The sequence below is a fragment of the Pyrgilauda ruficollis genome, unplaced genomic scaffold (assembly GCF_017590135.1).
Source record: "Pyrgilauda ruficollis isolate IOZ18807 unplaced genomic scaffold, ASM1759013v1 scaffold83, whole genome shotgun sequence".
Classification (NCBI taxonomy): domain Eukaryota; kingdom Metazoa; phylum Chordata; class Aves; order Passeriformes; family Passeridae; genus Pyrgilauda; species Pyrgilauda ruficollis.
The window spans coordinates 1,502,720-1,515,648 of NW_024530266.1; the positions used below are offsets into that span (position 1 = coordinate 1,502,720).

The following is a 12,929-nucleotide window of genomic DNA, read 5'->3' on the forward strand; positions in this document are numbered from 1 at the left end:
GTGTGTTTGCTCTGGCCTTGCAACACAAGCAAAATTGTGTCACAAAATCAGGGTTTCAGTGAGCACAGATGCCTGTAGAAGCTCATGTAACCTCTCAGCCCAACAAGCCAGAGGAGGTTCAGACTCTGCATCTTTTGAAGAGTAGTATGAACACATACACGAGCATAAAAGTTTTATTCAGGTAGTAAAAGTACATACTTTGCCTTGTCACTAATAAAAAGGAAGGTGCTGGATTATGGCAGTTTAGGACACATTTCTGTGAAATCATACTTGAACAGTGAGCAAAATCAATCTTCTGTATTCTCCTTGAGTACTCAGTGCATGCTTCTGAGGCTGCCAGGATGCATAAAGATGAAAAAATTGAAGGATCAAGCACAGGTTTAAAGGAAGACAAGCTGATACTACAGGATGAAAAAAAAGGTAATAGTGTATGGTGTGGGATTTGTGTGGACATGCACATACACTTGTGTGTGTATGTATTGGATACAAGGCTGGTTTTGGGCTGAGCTATTATAAGCCCCTGTAAATCTATCAATTTCCCAACCAGCCCCTAACTTACTTCTGCATGCAGTCTCTCCTGGATTTAGGAATTTGAAAGAAATTGAAATAGAGAATCAAATTCGGCTCTCTGCATTTTTAGGCTGTAAAAAGCAGACACATGAGTTGATTTTCCATATGTGAGCTTTTCTCTCTCACAAGCCATGGCAGCACAGGGCTGACATGGGCTGTGGGGACACAGAAAGAGTGTGTGTGCCAACCTCTCCTGTCTTGAGACACATGATGTTCCTGAGGTTAAGGTGCTTCTTGTTGTTTGCTACTCCTCCTCCTGGAAAGCCCAGCACAGGCAGCCCAGCAGTTTTGGAAGGAGCCATTTGCCTCCTGGGCCTCAAACTGTGGGAGGGCAGGAGCCACCCCAGCCCTGCCCCAGGCATTTGCTCCCATCAGGCTCCTGGAGGACACCAGCACGTCCAGCACCCTGCAGGCTCCTGCCAGCCTCTGCCAGGCAGGAGGGGCACCATAGGCAGTGATCCTGCATGCTTCAGGAATTTTCCCATGGCCTCAGAATACCCTTGCAGCAGTGCAAGTACTAAATGAAGGATTAAATTAGCCTGTAAGACTTAAAGTGACAGGCAGTTTTTATTGCAGTTGCCATTTCACAGTTGATAATGTTCCACTAGTGATAAAGTAAGTTCTCAGTTGTCTGCTGTGCACAGCTTAAATTGTCTCTGCAGATCCCACCCTTAACTGACAGACCTAAATTATTGCTCTTGGAATAAAGAGTATATCCATGGAGTGTTCCATAGCCTCTTGATGCTGCTCAGAGGCCACACACAGTTTAAGAAGTTGGCAAGTCTGAAATGAAAAGAGAGAGAAACAGTCATAGATCAGAAATAGCATTTTCTTCACAGGGTTGCTGCATCAGTGATTAGGAGATAAAATACAGGCGTAAGATCTTGTGAGCATCACTGTCTCTCCTGTGTCCTTTGTGTGACTAAAAGTAACAGTAAGAATTTGCAGTGGAAATAATGTATCACAGGTGTGTGACAGGGAAAGCTGTGACAAAGGAGGTGAGGGCTCAGCAAAAGGAGATGTGTTTGCCCTCTCCCTGTGTAAGAGCATCCCCCATGGCTGGGCTGCTGGATGGGGAGGAGGAGTAACAGAATCAGGAAGTGGCACAGAGGGCATCAGGAAAGAGTGATAAAGCTCTCTGAGCTGGGATGTTAGTACAGCCTGTTTGCAGCATTTGGATCTGAGGACTTGCTTTGGAAGAGTTGCAGCATTCTCGGATGCTGTGGTTTTGCTTCTGGGCTGCTGCAGTGACTCTTCATGCTGGTCCCTGGGCCCTGTGGTTCCCTGTGCATTGTGAACCGACTCAGCATCTCCTTCTGACACGAGCTTTTCTGTGTGTGAGCTGTCTCTCTGAAGGGACCCCAAAACGTGAGGGTGCCAAGACCGTTTGCTCATCTGGGGCTGTTTCTAAGCAGGAGAGAGGAACTTTTAACAGCTTGTAAGGCTCTGTCACACTGAGATTACAGGTAATTTTGAGTAACCTTTTGAGTGTAAGCATTGTTTGAATTTCTTTTTCTGCTGTGAACCTACTAATGCTCAGAGGGGGAGGCACGGAGATGGGGATGAAGCTTGGCAGCAGCCATCTGGAACAGAGCCTTGAGGGCAGCAGGAGGTCAAGCTGAGCATGCAGTGCACTCAGGGAGAGCATTTGTGTATTGATACTTTGTTCAATTAGGCTGGAACCTCTTTGAATACAGGCTCATCTTAGATGAATTTTGTACAGAGCATACGTACAGCATAGCTTGTATTTTAGGGTTAAAAATTGCCTTCATCAATGATTGAATGTTAGTATTATACACAAAGATGTCAGTGAGGAATGATTAGAACAGTTTTTAGAAAAGGGATATGAATTGATGCTCGCTAGAAGGGTTTTTTGTAGTAGCTAAGGAAGAAATGCTGGCTTGATTTCTGAAGAGTAAAAAATTCTAGAGTTGTTCTTGTTTTTTTATTTTGCTTACTTTGGGTTGGTTTTTTTTTTTTTTTTTTTGCAGTAATTGTTGTAGCACTAGGGAAAGTTGGCAAGTGGGCAGAGTGCAAGGTGGAGCTCAGTGGCATTGTTGGTGTTGTTTTCTCTTTTCCCATGTAGCTGGCTTGAGTGTCTCCTGCCTGGCACTGCGAGGGCTGCAATGAGGCATCCCCACCTGGGTGGTTCTGACATGGGGCTGAAGGAGGCTCTTGGTGCACTTACTGTCACAGTCAGTGTGGCATCCATTCCTCCTTCATCAGCCTTCCTCTTAAAAATAGTCTTCCACCAACCGGTAGGCAGTTCTGCAATCTCACTTGCAAGGAACTTTTAGCTTCCAGGTCAAACTTTCAAAAGCTCCTTGTACCAAACTAGCCTTTGGGATTTCCTCCTTTGTGTTTATCACTTAGCATCAATCCACCTTTTCCTCCTTTGAAAGGAGGACTGTCATCAGTTTTGTAATCAACTTCTCTTCCCTCCTTTCTTCTGGTTGTCTTAATAGCCATTATCTGCACATTCATTCATTTGCAAACACCTGTTTTGAACACAACCTGTTTTGAATACAACCTGTTTTGAATATTCTGTTACTTGTATCTGTGAACTAGCAAAGGTAGAATTTGCTACATTTTGAAAGGATTGAGACGTGATCATTAAGCAGTGGGAAGGACACAGAATGTCCTCTGTTACTGTCAAATCATGATGATGACGGTGGTGGTGTTAGTAATACTGCTGTGTAGCAGACTGAGTCACTAGTAGATGCTTAAAACCTGTTTACAGCCAAGAAGAAAAGCAATTCAGGCAGAAATTGACAGACAGGTTACCTGACTTGCTGCAGCTTCTCAGTAAACCTCTTCCCAACTCTTTGGATGCAAGTGGTGGGCCAGAGAGACCAGGAGGGGAGAGGAAGAAGGAAATATCATCCTTCCTTTCCTCTCTGTTGTGATGAGTCACAGAGTTTAATTTCAAGGTAAGGAAGGGAAGCAGGTGTCCTGTGTATTGCAGCTTCTGCTTCATTCCTTTGTCAGGGTCAGCAGCCAACCCCAACGCAGAACTTCTCCATTTCTGTGCAGTACTTAACTGACTTTATACTGGGGCAAAATTAAGGAAGTGATGGTGAGTTGCTGAGCTGCATTTTGGTTTTATGAACACTTACTGCAGTTGTTTCTGCATCTCCAGCAGTCAAGTCAACATAATCCCTCCTGTAGCTTAGGAACCAGTTCAGTGTGCTAAGGCTGAATTCTCACAATTGTGAGTTTTGTCCCCTGGATGACATGGAGGGAAAGAAAACACCTTGGAATACAAGCTCATCTTTTCTAAAGGCAGTTGAATTTTTGCTGTGATCATCCTTTTTAAAATTAATCATCTTGCTACAGATTATAGCTTTACAGCTATATGACAAAGATACTGCTCACCCTTGTAAAATTACAGTTTCAGTTTTCAAAAGTCCTTGCTGAGTGGTGCACATCAGGCCTTTTTTTGCAGGTGTGACTGCTCACAAAGGCCTTGTATCACCTGTCTGCTCCAGTGGTCTGACATGTCCCTTGTTCATCTTCACAGCAAACCCTGCTGCTGTCTAAAAACACCTTAGTCCTCCTGCCGTGTTCTCTTGAACTTTCCTGTGCAGCATCTGATTTCTGGCTGGTGTCAGGACAAGGATGCAGCACCCAGGGATGTGCTTGTGTCTCTCACTGAGGGGGGAGCTGGAAGTCAGTGCTGCCTGCAAAGCAGCTGGGGGGAAATGATCCCGTTCACACTTAATACCTGTAAATAGCTTTGTAATGCAAGTCACGAGTTCCTAAGCAATACTGCCTGTAAGTTCAGTGTTAGGGAGCCTGACACTCAGAGTTAAGCCTTCTTTAAGTGTAGTTAAGCAGTTCTGATAGCAAATATGTTTTTGAAAGAGATAGTGGGAATAATGGAAGCGCTGTGAGCATTCTCCCTGAGAGAAGTTTGAGAGGCACAGATTCATTTGTATTGAGGAGCGACACTTGTGAGAAGAACAGATGTTTGAATGCTAATGTTTTTTCCAGCATAGTTGATAAAACCTTTCATAATCATCACCAAAAAATACTGTAGTTGTCATCCTTAAGATGAGTAATTTTTTTCTCTTATTGTTAACCCCACTGAGACTTTGGGCCCTTCTGAAGCAGGAAGTTATCATTTAGTCCAGTCTCTAGCCATGACATTTTGGACAGCTGGAAGAATTACACAGAGAGGGGGGGTATAATACACCATGCAATTAATGGTCAAGTGAGGTCTTGATGTGAGAAGTGAGATCCTCACATGGCTTTTCTCTTTGTTGTTTTTTAAATCATCCTTGAATTTTATTTACATCAGAAGACTGCAGGACATTACTGTTAAGATTGCTGGCTGTTCTGCCTTTTGCCATGTCTGTGTGGGAAATCTGGAGTACATTGCAAGGCACTTTGATCAGGAGTCCTGCTTCAATGACTAATTCCTAATGTTGCACTTACCTGCATCTCTATGGGTTTCCTGCAGCATTCTCTTAGTAACAGCTCCCTGGTGTTCTTATTTTCAGTTGTAACTTCTTTGGGACAAGAAAAACTGCTTTTTTATACAGTTACTGTTGCATCAGTTTGGCTGCTAAAAATCATAAGAACATCCACTCTGTGCTGAAAACAGACACAACAGGATTTTGAATCTAAGGTTAATAATGGTGGCATTCCTGGGAACTAGATACTGTGTACAACAGCTTTTGCTGTGATTCTTCTTAATGCTACGTGATTCATTGCTGTAGCTATCATAATATTAGTGACTAGGTGTCCAAGTCTGGATTAGATCATTGTTGTGCTAAATGCTGTGTGCTCAAACAGCAGTTGTTCCAGACCCCAAGGAGCTTACAGTCAAATCTCCACAGGGGCATGGAGCTGTAAGCTGCCAGAAAGGACACACTGGTGGAACAGTATTTGCCAGAGTAATTAGTACCTTAGAGACTCCACAGTTCATGCTGGGAAATTGTAACCTCATAGGATATGCAGCCTACAAGGGATCAAATCCTATTTTGCTTGGGGGGTGTTTAAATTTAAAATCCAGTGTATAGTGAGTTGTAAAATACAGGAGGTTAGTTTCACCTCTTGTTTGTCTCTGCTGTTTTAGTATGATTTCCCTAATACAGCAAAAGTCTGGTTAGTAATGCAACTCTATTTCTGCAAATTGTTCACTGTAGCAAGCAACAGAAATGGACAAAATAGTTCAGCTCCATTTAAAACTAATGTAAATGTTGGTCTTAGAACAGAATTGGCCTACCCTGCTGCCCCTTTTTCCCCCTAGGTTCTGAATGTTCAGATAACTGGCTTCCCGCTATCAGTAAAATCATCAAATAAAAATGAGAAAATCTATTTCTTCTTGGCCTGAGTGAGGAAGATTTGGTAAAGTCGTGAAAGTGCCTTCTCTTGCAGTCTGAAATGTATCTAGACCTTCCAGAGTAGATCTCAACTTTGAAATGGTTGAACTCAGGACTTTCTCTTGGTTCGAGTTCAGGTCAGTGCTGGAAGTGGTGTTGCCAACTGAACTGTTTTTAAATAAAAATAATGGGTAGGTATTATTTGTCAGTGTGGGGTGGCATCCAGTGTTGGCTCTTTGCTTAGACCTTGTCATGTTTATCACTACTCTACAAACAATCTCTACCCCATCTCTCCAGCCCCTGTATTCCCTTCCTGTGGTACCATGTACTGCTGGTTTTCTCATCTTCTTGGTTCCCTGTGGAAGTTTCCATACTCTACTGTGAACTTTCAGATTCCCAGCATCTGATTATTCCTTTCATACGCACTTTGCCTTACCTGTGTTGTTCTTCACTGAATTATCTCCATTTACTCCTTGGACTTTTGGGATTTCTTGACTTTCTTTGCATTTTCTCAGCAAATTTCTGTCCTCTCTGCAGTGACTTCTCTCTCTCTGTGGGTTAACCAGCACCTGTTTCATCCTTAACATGTCTGTGCTTAGACAGTTAGTTTGGCCAGAAAGAGTATGTGCTGTGGCTGCATGTGAGCACCACATCGACTGAGAAGACCACCAGGACACTGCCAGACAGGAGAAATACAGGCTGAGCTCTTCTCCTTGTTTTTGTTTTTGTTTTTTTTTTTCCTTTGTAGAGGCATTTATCCTCTCTCTCTTTTATCCGTCTGTAGATTTCCTACGGTGATAGGTAGGAGCTTAGAATCTTCTGTCAAACGTAGTAGAAATTGGCCAGCGTGACTGACAATTATGAGTGTGGATAGACACAGCAGACAGGCAGAGACAGGAAACAGGAGCACAAGCAGTGTAAGAGAATTAAGGAATTTGTGTGTTCAGCTGTATCTTCAGCCAAGGTGACCAGCAGAACCAACCAGGCGGTTTACAATACTGATTTGACATCAGGGAGAAATCTGAAGGACCTGTTTTGTATATATGGAGGCAAATTGGTATCAGGGACTTGATGAATACCTTGTGCTTTATGTTTTCTTAAGTGACTTCTGGCACTATATTGTGTCACATTTTTAATTCCTACCGAAGACAGTTCTTTGTACAAGTATTTTTAGAAATGAGCATCCATCAGAAGAAGAAATGCAGTAAGCTTTATATAGATTCCTGGAGGAAAGATGTGGGAGGTGCTGTGGAGTATCTGTGAAAGAAGTCATTTAGAGACAAGCCAGTTGGTCAGGCCAGCAGTCCTATGGAGTTGAAATAAGAATCTACATTTTTGTTTGTTTTTATGATAATACCAACAGCAGGGGACTCCTTGATGTAGTTTGTAGGCTGCAACCTTCATCAGAGACTTCACATCCAAATTTTAATCTGTGGCTGTTCTGTCAGTCCTGGCTGATGATGGAGAGTTTTCAGGGATCAAGTTCCCTTTAAGCAGCACCAGGGGCCTGAGCTGAGATTTGAGGCACCCAGGGACTGGAGCTGTTTGGCAGCCTCTGTCCCCAGAGCTGTCAGGCAGGCACACAGTGCCCCAGATCCCTCTGTTTCCCCTGTGTGCTCTGCTGTCAGTGGCCAGTGTTGCAGTCCTTTCTTTTGAGTCTCCTTTTTGTGGCTTCAGGTTTGTTGTGCTGCCTTCAGGCAGATGCTGTGTCTGATACATGTCCTTCCTTGAGCAAAACTTTCTGAAACCTGGATCCAAAGGCTTTGGCTGGGAGCCAGAGCATCCTTGCACATATGGGAGAGAGATCCCTTGCCCTGCAGTGTTTGCAGCATAAACAGGCAAGTTACACACCATGTGAATATTGTAGTATGTGTTTTACAGATGGGAGAACTGAGGCATGGGCTTGTTTATTCATAAGGTAATAGTGCCAGGTGAGCAGTAGAGTCCTGGACTAATTCTAATCTTGGATCTCAGTGCCTTAACCACAAAACTGCTCTGCCTTTCTAAAAATCCTTATGATTGTAGGAATATCTGTATTACACCGCAACTGTATGAGGAAGAAAACCTCTTTTTGAGTGAAATAATCTTGGAGGCACTTCCATTGGTGCATGAAATTCTTCATCCCTTGATCAACTTTAGTAAATTCTATGCAGGTAATGCCTAATGGAAGCAGACAAATTACCAGAAAATAATAAATTAACAATAATCCATGGAAAATGTGAGACAATCATGGTCTTAGCAGCCTATAGATAATAAGAGGGAAATCTCTTAATTTAAAATTCCTAATGTTACTAATCTCCTGGTAAATCCATGCGTATGAAGGATAAGTCAAGCTTTTTCTTAAACACAGAGTTCTTTTGTCAGTGGGAGGTTTGGATGAACATAAGTAGTAGTCTTCTCCTATTTGCAGCTCTATGGGGGCATGATCCCAGAGTCACTGCAGCTAGCAGAAAGAAAGAGAGGAGAGGAGGAAAATCAATAGAAAATGATGCCATTGAGCCAAGGGGCTGTCTGAGCTGGTCCTGCTGGCCTAAACAGGCACAGACCCTGTGTTGGGGGTCATCAGTGTGAAAGTGGGCTGCACAGAAATCAGCCATGGCTAATGTCAGTCTGACTGTTCTGTCATCAGCTCAGCCCTCTTCTCATATCTCTTTGCACCATGTCTCATCCTCCTATATGAGATGCCCATGGTTTTCTGAGTATACAGGGTCAAGTTTTGCTCATGTTTTGCCTGTGTGGTGTACAACCCACGGAAGTTGGTGGGAGTCAGTTCTGTACGTGTGCAGGAGCTGGAAGGGGTTGACATGGAAGCTCCAGTCAGTCAGTGGGTACAAATTCGAAGGTGGGGTAAATCAAGGTAGTTCTCTCGACCTCAATGAAATTACCTGTGATAGATGCTCCTTAGAATTCTTCCCTAAAATATGACTGACAGTGATCTGAAAAGTCTCTTTTAGGAGCTTGTCTGGTGGGGGTTTAAGACACACTCCACATCTGATGTTCTAAGTTCAAGTAAATACACTTGTATCTTTTTGCATGGCTGGGAGCCTCCGGTGTTACTGGAAGATGTTTGTGCCTCCCCAGCCTAGGTGGTGCAATTCTCCCATGCAGCCTGTGTGACTCAGACAGGGTATCCGTCTTTAGGGTATCCCTCCTGCTGGTGCATGGGTTTGTTTCTTCCTTTGCTGGAACCCTTTATTATCTGCAGTGCTTAACTCATGGCAGGTGAAACTGCAGCTGCAAGGGCACACATTACACGTAACATTCAAAATGGAGAGAGCAGCTATTAATGTTGTGTAAAGATGCAAGTGGAGGACTGGGAGACCTGCCTGCTCCACTGAAGCTATCTCAAAGGTCTATTTTACCCCCCTTGTTTCAACTGAGTTTACATTTTCCTTTTGAGAAGGTGGTATCCAGCGTTTCTGGCATAGTTCATGTTCATGCCATCTCTCTCTCTCTGGGTGATAGATTTTTCCTCATGGAGCTGCTGCTTTTGAAGCCTAAAGGATGCCTAGTGCTCCAGCATGGATGATGTTGTGAAGAGGGTGATGGGGAAATTAATTCTGTTCTCACCTTCAATGAGATGCAGTTTAGGTGGTCTCTTAATTACAATAGCAATAATTTCCCTCCTGTGGAGGAGCAGATATGTCTTTAAAGAGAGAGCTCTGTGACTCCTTTTGGGTAAGTGCCTAGTGAGAACACTGCCTGTTCTGTCAGAGGTGGGAAACTCTTCCCTTTCCTTGCCCACCACTGCCTGCAGGCTGTTCCTACAGTCTGCATCAGCTGTGGCATTTCACACATCCACTGCTGACCAAGCTGCTTGGTGTGGTTTATTGCTGGTTTTTGTTTTGGCCACAGTGTAATTATCTGATTTGACACGGCTGAAGGCTTGGTGTGCAAACTGACTCCTAGTCAGACTGCAGGAATGCAGTGTCCACGTCCATTCATCCAAACGTAAGGCTGTAAATTATAAAGAAAAAAAAGAAACAAGCAAGAAGCATAGAAGACACAGTGCTGTTGCTTGAGTTTCTACAAGTAAATATTCATAGAAATCAGCATAAATGTATAAAGCTAGCAAATTGGTGGGATGAAGGGGAAAGTAGAGGGTTTCATAGCTTTGATTTATCTCAGATATCAACAAAAAACCTTTTTGTCCTGGGTGGCTGTCGGAGTTGCCCTCACATTTAACATACATGTAATTTTCACATTTAACATACATGTGATTTCAAATCAAACCTTGTATCATGGTGCAGAACATGTATGTGTACTTTATCTTCCTTTAATGGAGTATTGTATAAAGCACTGGACAACAACCGAACCGTCAGCTAAATTTTTTCCTGAATAAAGTATTCAGCAAAATATATCTCTCTGGGTGTCTCTGCTGCCTCTTACTGCAGAAGGCAGGGGAGCTTGTGAGAATGCTGCAATGCAGCAAGTGTACTACCACTGATTAAAAGTAGATTTTTTCATTTTGTTTTGTTTTGTTGTTGTTTTTACCCCCTTTCTGCAAGCTTGTGGGTGGCATTTTAATCAAGTTCTCATGGTAACAAACATAATTTAAAAGCACCAAAGCCTTCAAAATTAGGCTTTTTTCTGTATGTGATTGAGGTGGGTGTTCAAGTCATTACAACTGCAGTGATGCTGGTTATTTCAGGGTTTCTGGTGCAGAGATGACAAGGGAAATAAAATGGAAGGAGGTGGTGTTAAATGCAGAAAACATTCATCATCTTTTTACCAGGTTCCATTGTTGTGCTCTCTGTAAAGAGGGTGCAATTAAAGTAGTGTGTAATGTGCTCCTTACATTGCTATTTCATTCTTTCAGATGTATTCCGGCATCACAGTTATGCCATATTTGTATTTCCTGAGGGAGGCAGTTTTAGTGACTCATGTTTTGATTCACATTGCAAACATGAGCCCCCATCAAAGCACACATGAAAATGCTTGACAAACTGTGGAATTCTGTGTGGAGTTACCATGTATTTCTCATGTAGGAAAAGATGCAGAGAAAAAGCAGCAAGAAGGGGTTGAAATGAAGCCATGAAGGATCTGATTTGAATGCTTAACATCCTGTTAATGAATTGATCTTGAAAACACTACATGGCTAAAACATGCTAACTCATGAAAGTCAGTTGGTTGTGTCTAGTGCTTTGCCATGTGAGGTGTAAATGTGTTGTGTTTGATGCTGTATTGCACTCAGTAATTTTATAGTGCCATGCATTTGCAGTCCTGCAAGTAGGCAATGACCAAGGTAGTGCAGGTCAGTAATCCTGTGGGGGTGTTAGAAAATTTAAGATGCAGCTCACTAGCTGCTGAGGAAAAAAAACTTGATTTACAATGAGAAAATGTGCTGGCTATTTCCAGCTCTTAAATACATGAAGTTCCTTTTTTTTTAGTGGTGTGGTATGGTGTTTCTTTTGTTTTGTTATTACAGCCTGCTTATAGGACATGAGCAGTGAAGGATTGGAGGATTTAACAGTGTAACACCCCAAATATCCTTGCCTAGTTTACTTGCAGAAGAATTATATCCTTGTCCCAGGAGCAGTATGTCAGGGATTGTTGATGCATGTTGGTGATTTCCCAGCAGACATGCCTGGCTCTGTTGGTAGGACCAAGCCCACACCTTCAGAAAAGTGTTGAAAGTAGAATTTTCAGAAGCACGAGGATTGCCAGTAAGACAGAATGCTGCACTTAGGGGTTGGGTAAGGATAGAGACATCTTGATGTGGAGAAAAAAGCTCTCCTTGTCTCCCTGGCTTTCCACACAGGTATTATTGATCTGTTCTGCTGCAAGGCTGGACTGCTTGGCTCTTCCTCCCGCTCAAGAACAAGTCAAGTGCTTAGACTTCTTCCTGCCAAGGGACTTGCTGTTCATTTTATTGTATGAAAGTCTAGTTCTGCCCTTTAGTGCCTAATTTGGCTTTGCATTGACACTGCACAATGATTTGCAGAGATGGAGATGTCCAGGGGCTTTAATGTAATATTCTACGCCATGGCTGCAGCACTGGGCTTTGCTGCTGCCCCTGTTCTTATGATCATCTGTCTTGCTGAAATGGAAAAACAAATGTTGGGAGTTAAATTGCAATGCTTTTTTAAAAATCTAGATTTGAAGAAGAGGTGGAGTGAGAAGTTTTCTTGCACCATGTCTTTAGGGTATTTTCCTTGACTGTTTTTTATACCAGTCTGGGAATTTGAGCAGAAGACTATAAATGATGCACTGATTGTCCCTAATGTGAGCTCTTTCTGTACCTTTCTGGCTGCAGAAGATTGTTCTGGCATGATAAGGAGAGCTTTGGACATGTTCATGAATCTTCCTGTTGTCTTTGGAAATCTTTCACATTAAAGCCTCCTGGGGTTTTGAACAGGTAAATCAGTAGAAAAAGGAGTAAAAGGTCAACAGCCAAAGAAAATAGTGCCATGTTGGGTTTATGATAGGGAACAAAGAGAGCAATGAAATATTAACTATATGGAGAGAACTGATTATACAGTAACTTCCTGTCACCTTTGTGTTCATTTAGTATTGATAGAAACTTTCTATTTAAGAGCATACCTTAGTAGTTCCTTGCTGTGGCTAAAGGAAGAGCAGCACCTGCATTTCAGAAGCTGCAGGTGGATATGAGCAATGCTCCTTGGAAGTGGTACAACAATGTGAACTTGCACTGCATTCTTCAAAGCAGCCTGTCATTTGAATGTTTCGTGTCTGAAACGTCAGCTGTATTTTTTAAATGGTAATTTTTTTTCACTGATCATGGGCTTTATGTTAAATATAATGAAGTGGATGTTGTAGTCTTTATTGGCCTGATGTTAACAATATGCATGTCACAAGTAAAGCCCTCTAAACTGGTCAGAAATTTGAAGAAAATTGAAATGTCTTGAGGACTGCAAAAATTTGCTTCAAGAAAAATCTTCTACTTTTTTTTTAATATTCACAGAGGAACACTGACAAAGCACCAGAGTAAATCCTCTCTGAAAATCTTTGCCAATTGGCATGCACGCAGTAGCGTTTGATCCTAGCAGTGCTTCAGGAAAAGGAGCTTTT

General features: G+C 42.6%; 1 protein-coding gene across 1 annotated transcript in view; it reads left to right on the forward strand.

Moving 5' to 3' along the window:
• MAP2 (microtubule associated protein 2) overlaps positions 1 to 12,929 on the forward strand; it is a 226,243-nt gene that overhangs the window by 126,290 nt on the left and 87,024 nt on the right. The window lies entirely within an intron of this gene.